Consider the following 21807-nt stretch of genomic DNA (forward strand, 5'->3'; position numbering starts at 1 on the left):
AGCCATTTTTATTTACGTATTTGATTTTGGCTATGTGGCACGTAGGATCTTAGTTCCCCAGCTAGGGACTGAACTTATACCCCCTTCATTGTAAGTGTGGAGTCTTAACCACTGGACTAACAGGGAAGTCTCTGGTACAGCCATATTTAGCAGTTAAAAAATCCTCTTACAAATGTTACTTCATTTGTTCCGTACATTGCATTGGTTCCATTCCACAAATAAGAACCAGGCTTAAAGATGTTAATTCCTTTTGGGTAGCAATGAGAATTTCAACCCAGATATTTTACCCAGAAGCCTAGACTCTTATCATTTTAGTCAACAAAAGCAGATATCCCCCTAGGAAAGGGTCTTGCACCAGATGCTGAAAAAGTTAACACTTTTCTTCATAATGGTACACACTATAGCACAATGGCTCTTGCATAGAGTATAACCACAGGTCTTAATTGGTTGCTAAAAAAATTGGAGCCCATTCTGGCTTGACAAGATGATATTTGAGCTGCTCCACACACCACTTGCATGTCTCAGGGTCATCTGTGATGCCCTCCTATCTACAACCCTTCCAGTCTTCTTTCTACTTCCTTTCTACTCATGAATGGTGGGATGAGAAATGAGAACTTGAGCAGAGATGTTGGTACCTATGACTACTGTTGGGGAATGGGCACAAGGTCAACATGGGCATGTGACTAGGATTTAAGCCGGACAAGTCTCCTAGTTGGGTTACTATCTACTGTCAATTCTTTACTGGCAAGAGTTGAGATATTACTACAAATGTTTTCATTCTTTTAACCCATCTCTTTTAACAACCCTTTTTGCCTCCCATAAATGATGTTGCCTCACTAATAGTTAGTCATAAATGGTCAGTTTGTTGTGAACTAGGATCAGGTGATGAGCTAGCTTTAAGGATCAGGCATTCATGCTAACCACTGCTTTTGCCCATGTGGCTCAGGGAGACATTGTGTTTGATTGGACATACTGGCTGGTCCTACATGGATGATGCTATAGAGGGACGATATGAGATGATTCAACATAATAATCCCAAAGGAGTAAGAATCTCGATGTTGAATCCTAGAGAATGTTATTCTACTACTTAAACTTTTCTTTCATCATCGCTTTAATGTTATTCACTGTTGGTCATCTGAGGACTCCCTTAATGGGTGGTCCAAGTTAGTCCTGAGGATGGAGGAGGAGGGAATCCAAGTTAGAAGCTCCTTCTAGGCCTTGGGGAGGAAGGTGATGAATTCATACAATGTCCACAAATGTACTCTAGACACACTTCTAATTGAATTCACCTAAACTGGCAACCCACTCCAGTGTTCTTGCCTGGAGAATCCCAGGGAAGGGGTAGCCTGGTGGGCTTCCGTCTATGGGGTCACACAGAGTCAGACACGACTGAAGTGACTTAGCAACAGCAGCAGCAGCAGCAGCAAACACCATTATTTGGAGAAAGAAATGGCAACCCACTCCAATATTCTTGCCTGGAGAATCCTTCCAGGCTCCTCTGTCCATGGGATCACAAAGAGTCAGACATGGCTGAGTGACTAAGCATGAGCATGAAACACCATTATTATCTTTATTTTCCCAGAGGCTCGGAAAGGAGAAGTGGGGCCGAGCAGGAGGAAAAGTCCATCTCCACAGCACTGGGCTGAATGGACTCTGTGTCTACTCTTACTAGCTTTCTCTTTTTGCTCTTGGCCCCACCCAGCACTGCTTACCATACTGCCCCAAGTGGCCTTTCTGCAGGGCCCAAGTCACCAGTCAGAACTCAGGCAACTCTGCTGATGGCTGGGAAGTGGGCAGAGTCAGGCATCTGCCGACTCTCCACTTCTGCTTTCTCCAGGAAATGAGCAGAAACCCAGTGATTCATAGTGAAACAGTTAAAGACCGAAGATTCTGAGCTGGGTCCTCTTCCCCTAAGCCTGAGGGAGAGGTATGGGGGCGCCCATGCCATCTGACATCTGCAGGCCCTGACGGATACACTCCAGGTAGGTAACTCTGTCCTTGGCCATGCCAGGCCAGCCTAGAAGTGGGCATGTGTGTCCTGTCTTCCAGGTCAAGCTGACTGGCAGCCTCCTGGAAAGCTGAGCATGGGAGCGCATGTGACCACAGTGCCTGATCTGAGTTTGTGGATGTGGGAGAGGAGATAAGCTGAGGAGCAGGAAGTGTGTGTAGGACAGGCAGCATGTATGCTTAGGGGTCCTCCAATGTCTGAGTCTACTGGGGTGTCCCACTGTTGGAATGTCTTACTCTTGGGGTGCCTATCGCTGTTGAGCTTTGCTGAGCTGGGCCAGGCTCCAGTACTGTTCCTCACCCTCCTATCTCAGGTCAAGCCCTTTCTCAGGGTTCTGCTAAGGAACATGACCTGCCACACCTAGGAGAGGCTGGATCCTGGCCTGTGTGGGCCACATATGGAGTGAGAGGGCTGGCCACGAGACTCCTCTGTCTACCTGCTGTGTGGGCCCCTGAAAGATGCTGAACAGTGGAGGTCACTTCAGACTGGTCACCAAGAGAGATGGCTCCAACCTGACCCTGTGGTTACTCCTAGGGGTCTGATAAGTAGGTGTCCCTTGGGGCTGTCCTTCCCTCACCTGGTTTACCAGATTAAAACCTTAGAAACATCAGTATTCTTGAATCAGAAGGACCACGGGGGTTTAAGAATTAACTCTTACCTTCTCACCTAAAGTTGCATCTTATAGAACACAGAACCAATCCTTTGTCCCAACCTCTCTGAACCATGAGGAGTTACTCTGGTAACTAAAAAGTTCACATGTTACCTTTTCCATAAAGTTTCATATCTGATTTTCTGCATAGTCATCCATTTAATTGGTCAACACATATTTATGCTAAAGATGGCTAGGTCAGTGGTCAGGGGTGGGTGGTGCTTGGTGCCACAGGCTCCAGTGGGTTGGAGAGCAGAGGGTCAGGAAGCCCAGGAAGGCACATGTCTTCTCAGTGGAGGCCTGAAGGAAGGGAAGGCCTGAGCCAAGTGTGTTTCTGAGCTGTGTTCTTGGCAGGGGGACCCGAGAAGGTCAAGGTGAAGAAGAGGACTGGTGGAGGCCAGAGTGGCAGACAGGGGTAAGGAATATGCCACGTGACCTGGCCAGAGAGGGCTGGGGTGAGTCAGGTCAAGGAGGGCCTTCCTGTCCAGGGTGAGGACTTGGGCTGTAGTCTCCCAGACTCAGAAAGTCTTGAAATAGTCAGTAGATAGAAAGGAAAATTTAGAGAATGTATAGAAGCTGCTGCTGCTGCTGCTAAATCACTTCAGTCGTGTCCGACTCTGTGTGACCCCATAGATGGAAGCCCACCAGGCTCCCCCTTCCCTGGGATTCTCCAGGCAAGAACACTGGAGTGGGTTGCCATTTCCTTCTCTAAGGAATGAAAATGGCCCTGTGTGTTGTCACCTTAGTTTTGTTTCAAAGAGCAGCAGCATCTGTGAAGCCGTCTATGTGCTCATCCTTCTCTGTCTCTTCAGAGAAAACTGTTGTTCTGGATTTTGAGCTTCTAGTTCTTTTGCTTTTCCTTTCAATTCGACCTTGTATATTTAAACTGATAAATATGTTATTCGCTTTCTCATGGTTTTGAACTTTATCAATAGTAATTAAATATTCTTTTAAGGTTTGCTAATTTCATCAGAATTATGTGTCTGAATAATATTTGAATAATGAAGAATAATATTTCTTCATATTATTAAATGTGTCTCTAATACATTCATGTTTGTTGCTGGATGTGCCAAGTTGCTTCAGCTGTGTCTGACTCTTTGAGACCCTGTGGGCTGCAGCCTGCCAGGCTCCTCTGTCCATGGGATTCTCCGGGCAAGAATACTGGAGTGGTTTTCTCTGTCCTCCTCCAGGGGATCTTCCCGACCCCAGGGATCAAACCTGCGACTCATGTCTCTTGCATTGGCAGGTGGGTTCTTTTACCACTAGCACCACCTGAGAAGCTCTCTTTTTGCTGGATAATATTCTGTTATACACTAATATACCTCAGTATACTCTCCCAATATACTGCCAGTGCGCGCTTGGGATACTCCTAGGGTTTTTTTTTTTTTTCCTATTATAAGTTCTTTAGTGCTGTTTGTACCAGTAAGTACTGCTGGGACTCTCCTTTGTGCGTAGATCCTGTGGTGCGTGTGCAAGAATTCTCTAGGGTGCATATCCTAGAAGTAGCATTGGTGGGCTGTAGGTTATAGAAATCTTCAGTCTTATTGGATAATAGCAAAACCTCTTTCAAGTCTATTGTAACACTACCCACCCATCAGCAATATGTAAAAGTTTCTCTTGCTTTACAGCTTCACCAACATTTGATCTTGTTGGAGTTTTATACCAATTCAGAGCAAATGAAAAGCCTTCTGTGTTTTAAATTTGCATTTTCTGAAATACTAAGTTTGGTCATCTGTTTATATCCTCCTTGCCCATTCTAAATTCTTTTTCCTGTTCAAATCTTTTTCTCTATGTGGTCATTTGTCTTTTATCTTATTGGTTTTCTGTAATGCAGTCCATATTCTGATGTTAATTGTTTGTTACTTATGTGTATTGTAAATACTTTTCTATTGTTTGTGCCTTGTCTCCTTATGTTATTTGGGATTTCTATTAATGATTGAATTTCTTAGTTTCAAACAAACTTAATTTACCCATATATTCTTTTATGATATATACTTGTATATCATCTAAGAGATTCTCTTCCACTGTAAAGTCATAAAATTATTCTATTTTATTATTAAATTTAAAAAATAATTTTCCATTCATATTTAGTCTTTAGTCCTACTTAGAAATGATTATTCTGTAGGGTGTGAGGTAGCGGGTAAAGTTTTATTTTACTTAGTCCTTTCCATATGGATAACCAAGAGTGTTAGCTCCATAAATCAAAAAGGCCATTCTTTAGTCACTAATCTATAACAATTCTGTTGTAAATCAAGCTGGCATGTGTAGTGGGTCTGTTCTTGGGCTCTCTTCTGTCAATTTGTTTTTCTACACTTTGCCAACACTAAATAATATCATTAACTAGAAGCTTATAATAAGTTTTGTTATCTGGAGAGTATCTCCTCATTTTTTTTATCCTTTCATTCTATCTTGACATATTGTTTCTTTCTTTATTAATATGAATTTTAGAAACAGCTTCTCAGTTTCAACAAAAAAGTTCTGTTCAGATTTATTAGAAATGTAATTTGAAGAGAAGTTATGTCTTGATGAAAATGACTCTGCCAATTCATGAATATGGTTTGTCTCTTTTGTAAAATTAGTGCATACTTTGCCTAGATTTATTCCTAATTGGTTTGATTTTTATATTATTGCCTTTGTCTTCAAAAATATGTTGACTCTTGCTGATACATGTTCCCTTAAAGAAAAATCACTTTCTGTGGGTAACAAAGGAAGAAGAAATATTATCAGTTAAGAGGCTGTTGTTAGAACCCAGGCTGGAGGCAACAGTGGCTTGCCCCAAAGTGATAAGACTCTGATGCTGGGAGGGATTGGGGGCGGGAGGAGAAGGGGACAACAGAGGATGAGATGGCTGGATGGCACCACTGACTTGATGGACATGAGCTTGAGTGAACTCCGGGAGTTGGTGATGGACAGGGAGGCCTGGCGTGCTGTGATTCATGGGGTTGCAGAGAGTTTGCCCCCAAGTGATAGTGACAGAGATAACGAGCAGCAGTGAGGTGCTGAGAGTCTGGGTATCTTTTGAGAGATTTGACAGTGTTGTAGTGTTGGGTGCAGGAGAGAGAAATCAAAGATGAGTCTAGGGCAACAGAGAGAATTGAATTATCAAGGAACATATTTGCAAGGTGGTGATTATTCCAGAATATCAATTTGAGCATATAAAGATGGAGATGCCCATTAGACATCAAGTGGAAGAATGAATTCTTGGCACCCTCACCCTCAAGTGGCCTTTTGGTAGAAAAGCAAGGCCATGTGGCCACTTGGGAGAGCAGTTGTTGTTACATCAACCAAACATTGGAGTTCAGTGCAGAGAAAGATTTATTCATCAAGGAGGCGCTGACTCAGAAGATAGGAGTTCTAGACTTGTCTCAAATTCATCTTGCTAGCTGACTGGGGCACAAGGTTTTTAAAGGCAAGAAAAGGTAAAAGGGAGAGGGAAGTAGGATATGTGATCAGCTCATGAACCTTCTTCTGATTGGCTGGTGGTGAGGTAACGGGTGGTGTTTGAACATCTCAGTCATCAACTCTCTAGTTCCAACCAGTCTGGGGTCTGCATGCCCAGCATGTGGTTACCATCCTCCACCTGGGTGGGGGGAGCGGGCCTTAGTTTCTACACAGAAACTGAAAGAGATGAATCAGATTGTTATCTATTTCTTTGCAGGGGAACTTGGAGTCCTGTGACTCTGTTTTCCTAATCATTAATTGCGTGAGTCTGCTTTTTGGAACATGCAGAAGCCTTAAGAGACTCAAGTCTCTTTTTCTTGCTATGAAGACGAAATGAGGGGCATGGAGGGTCTTCTTTACCCATGAGGGCCCTGCTTGATTTCAGTTCCCCTTTTCATCTGTTACACTTCAATCCTGAGGGGAACAGGTGCTGGACAAAATCTTTCTTATTTTCTTTCAAAGAAAGTTTTGGATAAAGGGGTTAATGGTAAACTCATCAGAGGAACACGATTTTAAGGGGACTCAGTTTCAGGAGGGGAGATATTTTGTGCAGGAGAGGAAGGGGGGAGATGAGCACCTCAGAGGTCCTTGAGACACACTGTAGAACTCACATCCATTTTATTTACAACTAAGGCCTTACTTTGGTTGTCTCCCTCCAAGGGTCCTGCAAGCTATCAAAATGCCCCTGCATTTTACATGGGAAATGATGTCTCTGGGTAACATTTCTAAGCCCTTCATACACCTGTTAAACACTTAAGTCTCAAAGTCCAGGCCTATGTTATCCAATACAATAGCCTGCAGTCATCCCTGAAAAGTGGCCAGTCTGAGCTGAGATGTGCTGTAAGTTATAAAATGCACCTTGGTTTTCAAAGATATTACAAACAAACAAAGAAATATAGACTATCTTTACTTGAAAATACTGATAACATATTGAAATGATAATACTTTGGATATATTGCCTTAAATAAAAAATATTTTTAAATACATTTAAATAAAGAGATTTAATTAATTTAACCTACTTATTTTTACTTTCTAAATTTGGTTGCCCCCAAATTTAAAATTACACATGTGGCTTGAATTCATTGTTGGTTTTATATTTCTGCTGGGAAGCACCCTTCAGAGAAATGATACTTCTTGTTCCATGGTTAAGACTTTCATGAGGAAAATGGCTCAAGAAGGATGGGAAATTAGAGAAGTGAAAAGTCCTTCATCCTAAATAATTCCAAGAAGAAAATATGGAGGATAAGAAGAATGGATTTAGTGCTTACAATACACCAGACATTGGGTAGGGCACTGGTATTTGCAATCTCATTTGATCCCCACAGTGAGATCAGTTTCATTACTTCCATTTTACAGATGAGAAAATGGAGGCTCAGAGAGGTAAAGTCCTTTACCCTCAGACATTAAATGCCTTGATTGAATTTGAACCTAGTTCTACCAGATGTTAAAGTCTGCGTGCTTTGCATTCGCTACCACTAAAAAGCTGATGGAACACTTCTAGAAAGATGTAGTCAGTGTATGGCAGAAGTGCGAAAACTGCTCTTCTCTCTTGGGCAACAGCTAATTCTTCTTTTGAAAATTCTTCTTCATAGATAATTTACAGCAAACAAAAAGATTGTGAGGGGATCTTTCCTCTCAGCCCTGCCCATAGCAACAGTGGAGATGCCCTGAGCATCCTGTTCATAGAGAGTAAGAGAATCAGTTATGGGGAATCGACCAAGAATCCTTCTCCATTATTAAATCTCATAATTTAAGGAGAAGGGCAATATAGAATAAATTTATGGTATGATGACAGGCACTTACTGCATTAGGACTTTGTACATCAATTACAAGTAACATATGCTTGGATGTGAAAAGTAGTATATAAAAAAAGGGCAGGAAAACTTGTTGATTTTTGTATTTTCAATAAGAATATAGCCCAAGTAGCACCCCAAAGTCAGTTTATTAAAGGATATGCACAAAATACAATATAAAGAGATCTACCGTCAAAGACGAAAAACAGAAACACACACATGATGAAATTGTTATAGGATGGTCAGAGCATATCAGAAGTTAGTAATGTTGAAACGCTACAGTAAGCTCACAGGGCTTTCCCCCGATCTCTTTGAGGGTGGACCAGATGAAGTTGAGAGTGGCCCCAGGTGCAGAAACCAGGTGGTCCCGGAGGCGGGGGTAGTAGGGATGGGGCAGCTGGGAGACAAGTGTATTAAAGGCAGGGCCTAATAACATGCTGTGTCCTTGGGCGCAGCAGCCCAAGTTGGGGAGGATGGAGCCATGCAGCTCCAGGCTCCTCCGCAGGTGCCGGAGTGCAGGGCGTCCTGTACAGGTGCAGCAGCTGTGCACGCTGCTGCCACTGCCTTTGGGTAGAGCGAAGGGGGAGAAAAAAACCAGGACGATGAGAGTGGGCAACACTCCAGACGTTCAAAAGAAATTAAAAAAATCAGAACACACTGTTATTTTACTTCAGTTTTTCCTTTCATGCACCTGTCTCCTGGAAGCACTCCATTATGTAAGTGACATATTTACCACAACACAGGAACTGAAATGGGTCCAAGGTTCCATCCTGGGCCTGGGATGAGAGTGGGAGGGCAGTTACCCTGAAGAGTGATTCTACTGCTTCCCCTTGTGGGAAGGGACCCCTCTCCCAAAACCTGGCTACAACACCACCTCCCTCCTCAGAAAAATGTCTTTCCTCGCATGATTTAAAATGTCTGAATAGTATCATTTTCGATGTGTGTATTTAATACCACCCCAATATGAATTAAATAATTGTGGCATTTTATATGGATAAAAATTTAAAATTGAGGAAATGCAGGAATGAGTAGGAGAAAGCGTGTTCGTGAATAAGGTCAACACAAGGAGAAGAGTGGTAAGTGCAGCAGCGACAGGCAAAAGGTACTGAGTGAAAATGATGAATTTGGAAATTACAAAATGTGGACTTTTACCCTGACTCCACAAATCGTGTCTGCTCACGTGACTTTCACGCTCAGGCTCCCCTTTCATCTGCAGGTTATCTTTTCTCCATTGTGTAGCCTTGCTTCCTTTGTCACAGATGAATTGACCATAGGTGCATACGTTTATTTCTGGGCTTTCTATCATGTTCCATTTATCCATATTTCTGTTCTTCTGCCAGTACCATACTGTCTGCTTCCCAGGTGGCGCAGTGGTAACGAATTCACCTGCCAATGCAGGAGATGAAGGAGATGTGGGTTCAATCCCTGAGCTGGGAAGATCCTCTGAAGTAGGAAATGGCAACCCACTCCAGTCTTCTTGTCTGGAAAATTCCATGGACAGAGGAGCCTGGCGGGCTACAGTCCATGGGGTTGCAAAGAGTTGGACACGACTAAAGTGACTTAGCACACACACGCATTGAATCTGTAGATTGCCTTGGGTAGTAGAGTCATTTTGACAATATTGATTCTTCCAATCCAAGAACATATCTTTCCATCTATTTGTGTAATCCTTGAAAGAATTTCTTTATTAAATGAATTCCATGAGAATTAAGAGATGCTTACTTTCTTACAAGTCAGGAATGTATACCTCCAGGTATGTTTGAAAGTTTAATGAGTTGTTTTTGTATTTATTTTCTGACCAAATAATACTTGAAATTTAATAAGCTAAACAGGCTGATTGTATGAGCTAACCAATCCTGGAAATCTTTCATCTCTTTCACCTGAACAAGTGGCCTGAGAAGAATAAGGATGCCTCAAAGTCCCCAGAGACGTCACTCCCCCAGGGAGTCCAAAGGGCGAGGAATGGGATGGGGGCAGCTCAGGATCAGGAGACCTTTGTGCCCTGGCCTCTGCCCACACTCTCCACCCTACCCCTACCCTGCATCCCTCACAGTGGCACAAACCACCCATGTTTCAGCCTCACGTCTCTCATCTCTCGTCCCTTTGTGTGCCCTTCCCCAGGAACAATTCTCTCTAGCCTATCCACAGTCTTGCTTCTCCTTCCCTTATGTTCCCTCTCCGAACACTCTCTTTCTGTGAACGCTCTCTTACTTCTCCCACCTTCCCGCCTGTCCATCGTCCCCAATAACCAGCTCCTTTCCTCTGTGTCCTTAGTGCTGGATTCCTGCTCCAAAGGGCATATCTCAGACACTGTATTGTAGACTCCTTCTCCCTGCCTCCTGTTCCCCACAGGCTCTGAGCACCGGGTTTGGGGGAGGGGGCAGGCGCTGGGCCCTTTGGGCAGGCCCAGCATCTAGAAGCGAGTCTCTGTATGCCATCTGTGATGCTGCCTGCTGAGAGCTCCACAGGGGCTCCCATGACACTGCATGGGATGAGGGCCATGTCCATGTCCATGCTGGCATTAGTGGTCCTTTTGCAACATACACCCTCACCCCCTCCCTGCTCCCTGTGCTCCAGCCTTGAACCCCACCCACATCCCTGAACATACATGCTGCCTGGAATGTTCATCTGCTTTGCTTCAGATACACCCCCTCCTTATCCCTCAGTGTCCATCCTGGGTGCAGTCCATTCTTAGAAGCCCTTCCAGACCACCACACCCCTCTCTGGGCTGGGCCATGAGCCTCTTCTGTGCCCCGCAGCCAGGAAACTCCCTGCCCAACACCTACCCTACTGTGTCTGCTTCCTCAATGCTTCCTTGATTGTGGGGTGGACCAGGGTGTGGACCAGGAGTGATTCTGCTTCTTGTATGTTTAACAATCAAACAACCCACCCTGCAGAGAAAGCTGAGTCGAGCTGCAGCTCTGGTGGCTAGCCTGGAGGGTGAGTGATTAATACTGGGTGTGCTGCTGGTGTCAGCCCAGGAGTGATTGGTCAGCTGGTGTCCACCTTGTGCCAGGGCTAATGAACCCTGGAAACTGTGGCTCCCAGAGAACAGCTCTACCCTGGGGAGATGGCAAAACCAGAGGGTCCTCTTCTCAGCCTGCTCCCTGCAATGTGATGGGGCCAGTTGGCAGTGTGGTGCTAAACCTCCTGTGCCCAAGGGTCAGTGGCAACTCTGCAAGACCAGCCAGAGTGCCCCAGCAGTGCTGGCAGAACGAGTGTCCAGCTAGCTCCTGAGGTGCTCCCGAGGTCTGCTCTTACCACTGTTAGCCACTGTGTCAAGCCAACCTAGAGCGATGAAAGAATGTGAAGACTTCGGAGTAAAAAATGTCTGCATTTGACTTTGATTCTAACACTTATTAGCAGTTTGATTTCAGATAAGTTACCTGTTTTTCTCTGAGTCTTGCCCTCCCTATCTGTATAATGGACATAGTAATACTTCCTTTACAAATTTTCTAAGATTAGGGAACTCTGATGACCTGTTAGATGCTCGTTCAGTTATGGCCATTCTTACTTAGGTAGCATCTCCTTACGTTCCAGTGGAGGTCAAGCCACAGATAAACTGAGGAGGCTCCTAGTTACGAAACTGGGCTGCTTGTTCACCAGCCCACATCTTTGTGTTGACAGCGATTACTCAGTCGCAGCTTAACTTTGAGGGTATGGCCAGGGGAACTGCTCCCTGGCCATTTTTGGCAATGTGGAAGTCAGTACACATACCGAGATATAAAACTGGGTCCCTTCCCCAGCACACTGTGAGTTCCTATATTTTATTGCTGTTGCAAAAACCACAAAGGTGTGTGCTGGCCAGGAGTGCATGAAGTGGAATCAAAAAAAGGAAGTGTTGAGAGCCATGGGAGGTGTCGCCCCACTTGCCTGATTCCTGCCAATCAAGTCCCCATCTTAGTCTTCAGGGGAATTCTTGAACTTCTGGAAATAACCTGAGTGGCCTCCTTCTCTTCTTGAGTCATATGATGCAGGAGATAGGGCCCAGGGCTCGGCTGTTTCCCACCTACTGGTACTCTTCACCCTTGGCTGATGTAGGAGGTGGGGACTCTTGCTAACTGGAGAGGGTGGGGGCCACACCAAGGTGATCGCTAGTCCTTGCTGTGAGATCATCTTTTCTCATGTCTTTCCCTGTTCCAAGCCTGGCTTGCCTATGCCAGCTAGGAATAACCATTCTAGATTCACGTTACTGTGTTCTCCTTTTCTAGACGTTTAAGATCATTATTTAGAACTCCACATCTGCGTCAGCCACTAGAACTTGGCTGAAGCATGATTTTCCCATCATGCCTGCATTCAGCCCTCTCCTGTCTGGAGACTCGTCCGTTGTTCTCATGGAGCTTGGGGAGCCCAGGGTCCTGGTCAGGCTCTTTAGTCTGGTTTGTGCAGATCAGATTGGGATGCTGGTCCTCTTTGAGCAGCAGCCTCAGTAGGAGGAGCAGGTGAAGGGCTTAAACCCTTAGCCTCTAACTTTTCTATTGGTGATCCTTCTACCTCCATATTTATTGTTTTGGGCTACAAAATCACTGCAGATGGTGAGTGCAGTCATGAAATTAAAAGACGCTTGCTTCGTGGAGGAAAAGTTATGACCAATCTAGATAGCATATTAAAAAGTAGAGGCATTACTTTGCCAACAAATGTCTGTCTCAGTTCAGTTCAGTTCAGTTGCTCAGTCGTGTCCAACTCTTTGCGACCCCATGGACTGCAGCATGCCAGGCCTCCCTGTCTATCACCAACTCCTGGAGTTTACCCAAACTCATGTACATTGAGTCTGTGATGCCATCCAACCATCTCATCCTCTCTTGTCCCCTTCTCCTCCTGCCTTCAATCTTTCCCAGCATCAGGATCTTTTCAAATGAATAAACTTTTCACATCAGGTGGCCAAAATATTGGAGTTTCAGTTTCAATATCAGTCCTTCCAGTGAACACTCAAGACTGATCTCCTTTAGGATGGACTGGTTGGATCTCCTTGCAGTCCAAGGGACTCTCAAGAGTTTTCTCCAACACCACAGTTCAAAAGCATCAATTTTTCAGTGCTCAGCTTTGTTTATAGTCCAACTCTCACATCCATACATGACTACTGGAAAAACCATAGCCTTGACTAGACGGACCTTGATTGGCAAAGTAATGTCTCTGCTTTTTAATATACTATCTATGTTGGTCATAACTTTCCTTCCAAGGAGTAAGCGTCTTTTAATTTCATGGCTGCAATCACCAACTCCAGTGATTTTGGAGCCCAGAAAAGTAAAGTCAGCCACTGTTTCCACTCTTTCATCATCTATTTGCCATGAAGTGATGGAACCCGATGCCATGATCTTAGTTTTCTGAATGTTGAGCTTTAAGCCAACTTTTTCACTCTCCTCTTTGACTTTCATTAAGGGGCTCTTTAGTTCTTCTTCACTTTCTGCCGTAAGGGTGGTGTCATCTGCATATCTGAGGTTACTGATATTTCTCCCAGCAATCTTGATTCCAGCTTGTGCTTCCTCTAGCCCAGCATTTCTCATGATGTACTCTGCATATTAGTTAAATAAGCAGGGTGACAATATAGAGCCTTGACATACTCCTTTTCCTATTTGGAACCAGTCTGTTGTTCCATGTCCAGCTCTAACTGTTGCTTCCTGACCTGCAGACAGATTTCTCAAGAGGCAGGTCAGGTGGTCTGGTATTTCCATCTCTTTCAGAATTTTCCACAGTTTATTGTGATCCACACAGTCAAAGGCTTTGGAAAAATCAATAAAGCAGAAATAGATGTTTTTCTGGAACTCTCTTGCTTTTTCAATGATCCAGTGGATGTTGGCAATTTGATCTCTGGTTCCTCTGCCTTTTCTAAAACCAGCTTGAACATCTGGAAGCTCACGGTTCATGTATTACTGAAGCTGTCTAGTCAAAGCTATGATTTTTCCATTAGTCATGTATGGATGTGAGAGCTGGACTATAAAGAAAGCTGAGTGCTGAAGATTTGATGCTTTTGAACTGTGGTGTTGGAGAAGACTCTTGAGAGTCTCTTGGACTGCAAGGAGATTAAACCAATCCATCCTAAAGGAAACAAGTCCAGAATATTCATTGAAAGGACTGATGCTGAAGCTGAAACTCCAATACTTTGGCCACCTGATGCAAATAACTGATTCATTTGAAAAGACCCTGATGCTGGGAAAGATTGAAGGTGGGAGGAGAAGGGGAAGACAGGATGAGATGGTTGGATGGCCTCACCGGCTCGATGGACATGAATTTGAGTAAGCTCTGGGAGTTGGATGAACAGGAAAGCCTGGTGTGCTGCAGTCCATGGGGTCACAAAGAGTCGGACACGACTAGCGACTGAACTGAACAGAACACCTCCACATATGTTTTTTTTCATGTCAGTTTGATGGACATGTGATTTATATACAATATTTTACCCTTTGCAGTGTGCCCTTTGGACACACATACTTAGTTGTGTGACCGCCCCCGAGGTCAAGATATAGAACTTTTCTCCCACCCCAGACATTCCCATTGCCTTTTGGAGCCACCCTTCGATCTGAAATTCTTGGCAAGTACTCATCTATCTTCTGTACTTGTAATTTTGCCTCTTCCAGAGTGGCATATGAATGAGGTAAGGCAGTGTGTAGGGTTCTGGCTCCTGTTACTCGGCATAAGGTCTTCAAGACCCATCCAGGTTGCTGTGGGTCTAAAGTGTGTTCCTTTCTACTGCAGAGAAGCATTCCACCATACGGGGATATGTGTTTCTTTATTCATTCACCCCTTGATAAACATTAAGCAGTATTTCCAGGTTTTGGCAGCTATGAATAGACCCACTATAAACATTCATGTAGAAGTTTTTATATAAACATAAATTTTCATTCCTCTAGGGTAAATACCCAGGAAGGTAATGGGCGAGTATATGTTTAACTTCCTCAGAAATTGCTGAACTGTCTTCCAAAGTGGCCGCACCATTTGCATTCACAGCGGCGAGAGTGATAGTTGCGGTTGCTCTGCATCCTTGTCAGCACTTACCGATTTTGTTTGTTTTTTTAAAGACATTCTCATAGATGTGTCCTGGTATCTCAGTGCGTTTTTAGTCTATCTTTCTCTAATGCTAATGTTCCTATCCGCTTCAGTGCTTTTGATTAACAGTAGGCTGTGATGTGAACAGAGCATCCATGTTATTGTAACTTCTGTCCACCCCTCCCTATTTTCATTTGCTTGTAAGCTCTCCTGTTAATATGAAATGGTGGGGAAGGAAGTGAGGTTGAGCCCCACCCTGCACTTGTTTTTGGAACAAGATTGGTTTTGTGATTTTTTTTTTCCCCTGAGAGCTCCAGGTTGAGGCCAGGCTCTTGTGGACACAGGAGCAACAGCATTTGGATCTGCTGACCTACAATGAGGAGCTGACTTTTGAATGGAAAGGAAAGCAGGTCGTTTGCAGCAGTTACATGGACAGTTGCTGTCCTGTTCTCTCTCTCACCTGGTTTAGAGGCTCCCCCAGCTCCAGGGCCTGGGGACCACGCCCCTGATGTGGATGGTAAACAGGTATGCCTCTGCACTGGGGGGAGTGCAATCCAGAAAGGGTTAACAGTCATACAGGCTGACAAGAAATGGGGGGCACTTCCATCTTGTATTTTATCATAGCAATTCTTTGCCACTAGGTCTGAGCTTCCCCATAGAAGGCAGTGAGTCCCAGGTTTCTTCTGACATACCCTGTTGGAGGGTGGCTCCAAACACCTCCACACATTTCCTCCAGAATAGCTTCCCCACAGCAGTCAGCTGAAGGTGGGTTTAGCAGCCCAAGCGTCAGTCACACAGATGATTCTTCAGGCTCCAGATGTTGGCCTCCTGCATAGCAGCTGTGAGCAGGATGCCCTGGATATTTCACTTCTGAGACATTATAAAGCTCCGATAGTGCTAGGGATCCATGCAGGATAGATGGACATTCCCAGCCCCAGTGTCCCTGAGATCATAGGGAATTCCCCTTCTCAGGTCACTGCAGACTTGTCATCTGGCTCCTACACAGCAGCTGGCCTGCGCCCTTCACAACACACACTCCACAGGCTCTCAGCCCACTCAAGCACCGCTCCAGCCCTTCTGCACTGACTGACTGACCTGCATCTCTTCTGTGGTCAGTATGTAAAGGCCAGAGGGTGGAACTGAGATCACCAGGGCTGATTCAACAAGGAGAAACCTCAACTCAGAGAGGGGAAGTAGCTTGCTTGAGGCAGCACAGCACCAAGCTGGGACTGGACTCTAGGCCTTTGACTCCCATCTCAGCCCTGCAGCCCCCCTCTACCTGGGGGCAGCATGAGTGGGCAGGTATTTGCACAGTGGCCTGTCTCTCACAGCCACATCCAGGCTGCAGGAAGGCAGAGCCTCTAGTCTGCCTGGTGAGGCGTGCGGAGGAGACATGACTAAGCTGAGCTACGTGTCACATGCCCTGAGCCTGACCTAAACTGGAAAACAACTTGCCGGGCCAGAGTGGGCCGTGTGTTTCCCTGGAGTCTCCTGGGACCCCTTGTAGCCTCCAGCCTTCTCATCCTGCCAGATCATCTTTGCTTTCATCCCTCCCCAAACTTCTATTTCTCCAAAACACTTTCTAGCCTGGTACCTGGCCAAGCTCCTCTCTCTTCCCTGTGCCCTAAGTGAACCCTTGTTTGAGCTCAGCCTCTGGTTTGTAGAGCTTTCTATAGACCCAGGGTGGACCTGACTTGGGCTACTGACTCACAATGGGACCTTGGGCAAGTCACTTCTCTGCTCCAAGCCTTAGTACAATCTTCAAACAAAGGCTGAAAACTTTGACATTGCCAGATGGCAGGAAGATTACGTGAAGGGATGCAGGTAAATCCTGTACCAAGAAGGCTCTAATAAATGCCATCCTAGAGCTCTGACTCCATTCCCTCTGAGGGGTCCTATTATTATCTCATTTCACAAATGAAGACACTGAGCCTGGGACAGGCTTTCACTTGGTCTAAGCCCATAAGATTCAAACTGGAGCAGCCTGGCTCCAGAGTCTGTGCTGGTGCCTGCACCTGTTTATAGAGGAAAGAAGACACTCCTGATGACAAAGTGGATTAGCATGGTTTCTTCTTGCTGTTCTTTATACAGCCTTGACAGGCTACTTCCCAGTTCCTTCCTTTTACAAACAAAACTGAAGCAGACCTACAGGACAGGGGAGAAGGCCACAACTTGATATTTGAGTCAGACAACTTCTCCACACGATTCACAGATCCCGTTTTGTTAGAAATTCTTGTTTTTTTAAAAATTTCAGTCTTTTCAAGGGAACACTTTAGTAAACGTGGCTTCTTAACTTCAGAGTTCTGAGGGGCTCTGATATTTTCCCTGGGTGTCCAGCTTTGTTCCCCAGGATCATATTTTCACAGCTTGAAACTCACTTTTTCTTCTCACCTGCCTATCCTAGAAACGTGGTGGGTTAGCAGGGCCTCTGATACATTTTATTGAATGAATCATTTAGTGGCACCTGCAGATGTAACCCCAAGATGACTTTTATGTGATATACAGCCAAGCCTAGATCGACTGTAGCCTCCATCCTGTGTACTGGGTTGTCTGTGCTGGACTTAGGCTGGTTTTGTTGATGATGAGAATGTCTGTTTGATTGAGATATAATGGCTTTCAGAGTCTGGGGGAAATCCAAGTAGAAGAGAGAGGTCTGGGCTATATATAGAGAGATTTGGCTGCCATCACCATGTAGGTTCATCCATTCATTTGCTCATGTATACAGTAACATTTTATTGAGCTTCCACTTCATGCCAACCCCTGAGGAAGGTTGGAGAAGGAAATGGCAACCCACTCCAGTGTTCTTGCCTGGAGAATCCCAGGGACAGAGAAACCTGATGGGCTGCTGTCCACGGGGTCGCACAGAGTCAGACACAACGGAAGCGACTTAGCAGCAGCAGCAGCAGCTGATGAAGGTGCACTGGTCTTCTCTCACAAAGCTAACATTTAGTGGCTATGTGGCTCTTGGGGAATTAATGCCAGGGAACAGTTGGGATTCCCCTACAGGGAACTTTTGAAATGAGAACATGTGGCATCTATCTGACACCAGGAAGCCACCACAAGTAGCCTGGAAGGACACTGAACAGCAGGCAGACAAAAACACATCTCACAAAATGCATAGTGAGATACAACAGAGATATACAGTGATTCACAATTTTTAAAGGTTATACTCCATTTATACCTATTATAAAATGCTGGTTATATTCCCCATGTTGTGCAACCTATCCTTATAGCTTGCTGCTGCTGCTAAGTTGCTTCAGTCGTGTCCGACTCTTTGCGACCCCGTGGACTGTAGCCCATCAGGCTCCTCTGTCCATGAGATTCTCCAGGGAAGAATACTGAGGGTTGCCATGCCCTCCCCCAGGGGATCTTCCCGACCCAGGGATCGAACCCACATTTCTTATGTCTCCTGCATTGGCAGGTGGGTTCTTTACCACTAGCTCTGCCAAGGAAGCCCCATCTTTATAGCTTATTTTATACCTCATAGTTTATACTTCTTTTTCTCCTACCACAATATTGTCTTCCTTTCTTCTTCTCCCTCCTGGTAGCCCCTAGATTTTTCTCTGTATCTGTGAGTCTATTTTTTTTTGCTGTTGTTGTTATATTCACTAGTTCATTTTATTTTTTAGATTCTACATGTAAGTGATGCCATACAGGATTTTTCTGTCTCTGTATGACTTTATTCACTTAGCGTAATGCCTTCCAAGTTCATCCATGCTGATGTAAATGCCAAATGTTCATTCTTTTCTATGGCTGAGTAGTATTCTGTTGTATATATGTACCACATCTTCTTTATCCATGGATCTGTTGATAGATACTTAGGTTGCTCCTGTATCTTGGCAACTGCTATGAACATTGGGTTGCATATATCTTTTCAAATTATTGTTTTGTTTTTTGATATATACTCAGCAGTGGAATTTCTGGCTTATAAGGTAGTTCTATTTTCAGTGTTTTGGGAACCCTCCATACTGTTTTCCACAGTGGCTACACCAATTTACTTTTCTACTAACAATCTGCAAAGGTTTGCTTTTCTCTAAACCTTGTCAATATTTGTTATTTGTGTTCATTTAGATGATAGCCATTCCGACAGGTGTGCGGTGATCGTTCACTGTGGATTTGATTTGTATTTCCATGATGACTAGTGATGGTGAGCCTCTTCTCATGTGCCTGTTGGATGCCATTTAATCAGCTTTTAAACTAAATCAGCAAGAATTAAAAAAAAAAACGTAACTAAGGAAGTGTCAAATCTGGCACATGCTTGGTAGGAAGACTATACATTGATGAGGTGTTTTGGGAAAAGCTGTTTGGAAATATGTGTCGAGAGCCTAAAAATTTTACCTATCTTTAAATCCAGCTATTTCCTTTTAGGAATGTACTGCAAACTGTTATTTAATCATGAATAGAGGGAAAGCCTTAGACATCAGTATTATTTTCACAATGTTGTTTACAGCAGTGAATAATTAGAAATGACTTACATGCCTACATGTAGGGGGTTAGTTTAATAAAGGATCAGTATGGTTCTACAGGCACTACACACCATTAAAAATGAAGATGTAGGGGATTTTTAACAACATAGGAAGTAGTCATGATACTTTTTTGTGACATAAAAATGTCATGAACTAATTTATGAGGAAATAGATTGAGAGAAGATATTAGCGATTTTTAAAGGCAACACGGGATCTACTTTTAGAATATACTCTCTCAAAGCAACAAGAAAAAGATAAGAAAAGACAAATAGCAAAGGTTTTGAGTGGTCATTTTTCAGAAGAGGAAATCCATAAGACTATGAGTCATATAAAGAGATGCTCAGACTCATTGGTGAGAGAGATGCAAATTAAAATGAGGGATCACTTTATTTCAATCTGATCGGCAAATATTAGAAAGCAGGGTGATGTCAAGCAGGGGTGTGGAGGAGATGGCAGAGGACCCTTTGGAGGTGGGGGAGTGTGGCTCGGTACCAGCTTTCTGGAGGCATCTTAGTCAACCATACTTGGTTGAATCAAGAGACATACATTCTTGACTCAGCACTCCTGCCTAGGTGCTTGTACCCAGAGCCAGTCACATGCAGACCCATGAGGGGAGACTGGTGGGAATGTCCAGGACAGGATGGAGGGCAGTACAGGATCTCAAGCAATCTAACCTTCCACTGTGGAGTAAACAAATCAAACAGGCACATGATGCCCAGTGTGTAACATGGAGCAACAGTTAGAGGAAACAAGGTTGACAAATACAGAGCCACATGCTTGGGTCTGAAGTCATAATGTTAAGTGAGAAAGTAAGTTGAGAAAAGATGCAAAAAGTCATTTGGGGAAATTAAAATGATGCCTTCAGAAATCATGCCATGCTTTATAAGGACCCATGCTATCAAGCAGGTGGGCTGGGTGGGATGGGGTAGATGGGAATGGGGAATGAAGAGTCTAGGGAAAAGTGAATAAACAATCAACACCAGAGGGGAACCTGGTCCTGGTCAGGAAGGAGACAGTGCTGAGACTGAGAAATGTGAGGCAACTGCCACCTGCCCCTGAGGTGCTGAGTGCTTGGTAACTCAGTCCTGTCCATCTCTTTGCGACCCCATGGGCTGGAGCCCACCAGGTTCCTCTGTCCATGGGATTTCCCAGGTAAGATTAATGGAGTGGGTTGCCATTTCCTCCTCCAGGGGATCTTCCTGACCCAGTGATTGAACCCTCATCTCCTGTGTCTCCTGCTTGGCGGGCGGGTTCTATACCACTTAGCCATCTGGGAAGCTCTGCAACTGAGGGTGAAGCTCCAAATGGAAATAAAGAAACCCCAGTGGGGTCCCAGCCAACCAACTAATGAAAGAAAAAGTACAAATAAAAAGTTTGTTTCAATGATATTATTAAACAATATATTTGTAAGAAAAGCTTGAATATCAATGGTCAACTTTCTGGATTTAGGCCTGCTTGATATTCTTCCTGATATTTTTTTCCTTCCCATTTTTGATGCTGAATGTACATGACTTTTGTATAAGAAAACGACTTCTGCAAATGAAGTCTGAGAGTATGTTTGATAGAGTTTTGTACCTAAAAGGTGAGAACATTTCAAAAAAGGATGGCTCATTTGGCCATGTGATCTTTAGTTAGTAGGAATTCTAGCCTGCAAGGATTCTGTATTTGGGCTAAGAATTAAGCACAATGTACCTCCTCAGCTTCTTAACCCAGAGCAAAACACTGTGTACCCACCTCTGTGTCCATCTGTCTGGTTGCCATCCCTTGGTTGGTGGCTGTCAGTTGCTGGCTGGATTCCAGGATGGGCACCTATGTGCCCATCATGGTGACATCATGGTTGGGAAGGGCTTCTTACAGGGAACCTTGACACTCTGGTCTCTGCTCAGAGTTTCCTACACTCCTGACACACAAAAACAAACTTTTATTGTGCTGTGAGCCTGTCCTGCCTCAGCAACAGAGTATGGCAATTGAAGTCACAGACACAAATAGCAGTACTTTCTCAAGGCTACCTATCTGGTAAATAAGCCTTTGGCTAGTTTTATGGGCTTCCCAGGTGGCTCTAGTGGTAAAGAATCTGCCTGCCAATGCGGGAGACACAGGAGAGAGACACGGGTTCAATTCCTTGGTTGGGAAAATCCCTTGGAGGAGGGCATGGCAACCCATGCCAGTATTCCTGCCTGGAAAATCCTGTGGACAGAAGAACCTGGAGGGCTACAGTCCATGGGCATGCAGAGAGTCAAACATGACTGAGTGACTGAGCATGCACACATGGCATATATTCTTGTCCTCAGGCCTACTGACCCCGGCTTCCCAGCTGGTAAACATCAGTCTTGTGTGTACTAACAGAGAGGTTCTTTTAAGTTAACTTGGGGATTTCAAGAGTCATTTTGAAGGTAAAGTTCTCTAAAATATTGAGTGTGAAGCTAATAATGCTGAGAATGAAGAACTTGCATCATTTTAGTCTCATGT

At 44.4% G+C, this 21807-nt stretch overlaps 1 protein-coding gene across 5 annotated transcripts in view; it reads left to right on the forward strand.

Annotated features, from left to right (window-relative positions):
- Positions 1-1786: 1786 nt before the first annotated feature.
- WDFY4 (WDFY family member 4) overlaps positions 1787-21807 on the forward strand; it is a 255392-nt gene continuing 235371 nt past the window's right edge. For 2 of the 5 annotated variants that reach the window (XM_088842089.1, XM_088842091.1), the window contains exon 1: positions 1788-1982. The gene's annotated coding sequence lies outside the window, so the exon portion shown is untranslated. Of the gene's footprint in view, positions 1983-21807 lie in introns of all 5 variants that reach the window. The other 3 variants (XM_088842092.1, XM_055425264.2, XM_088842090.1) reach the window with 2 other exon arrangements.

Source organism: Moschus berezovskii, chromosome 12 (genome assembly GCF_049115385.1).
Source record: "Moschus berezovskii isolate FMDL1 chromosome 12, NW_MosBer_1.0, whole genome shotgun sequence".
Lineage (NCBI taxonomy): Eukaryota > Metazoa > Chordata > Mammalia > Artiodactyla > Moschidae > Moschus > Moschus berezovskii.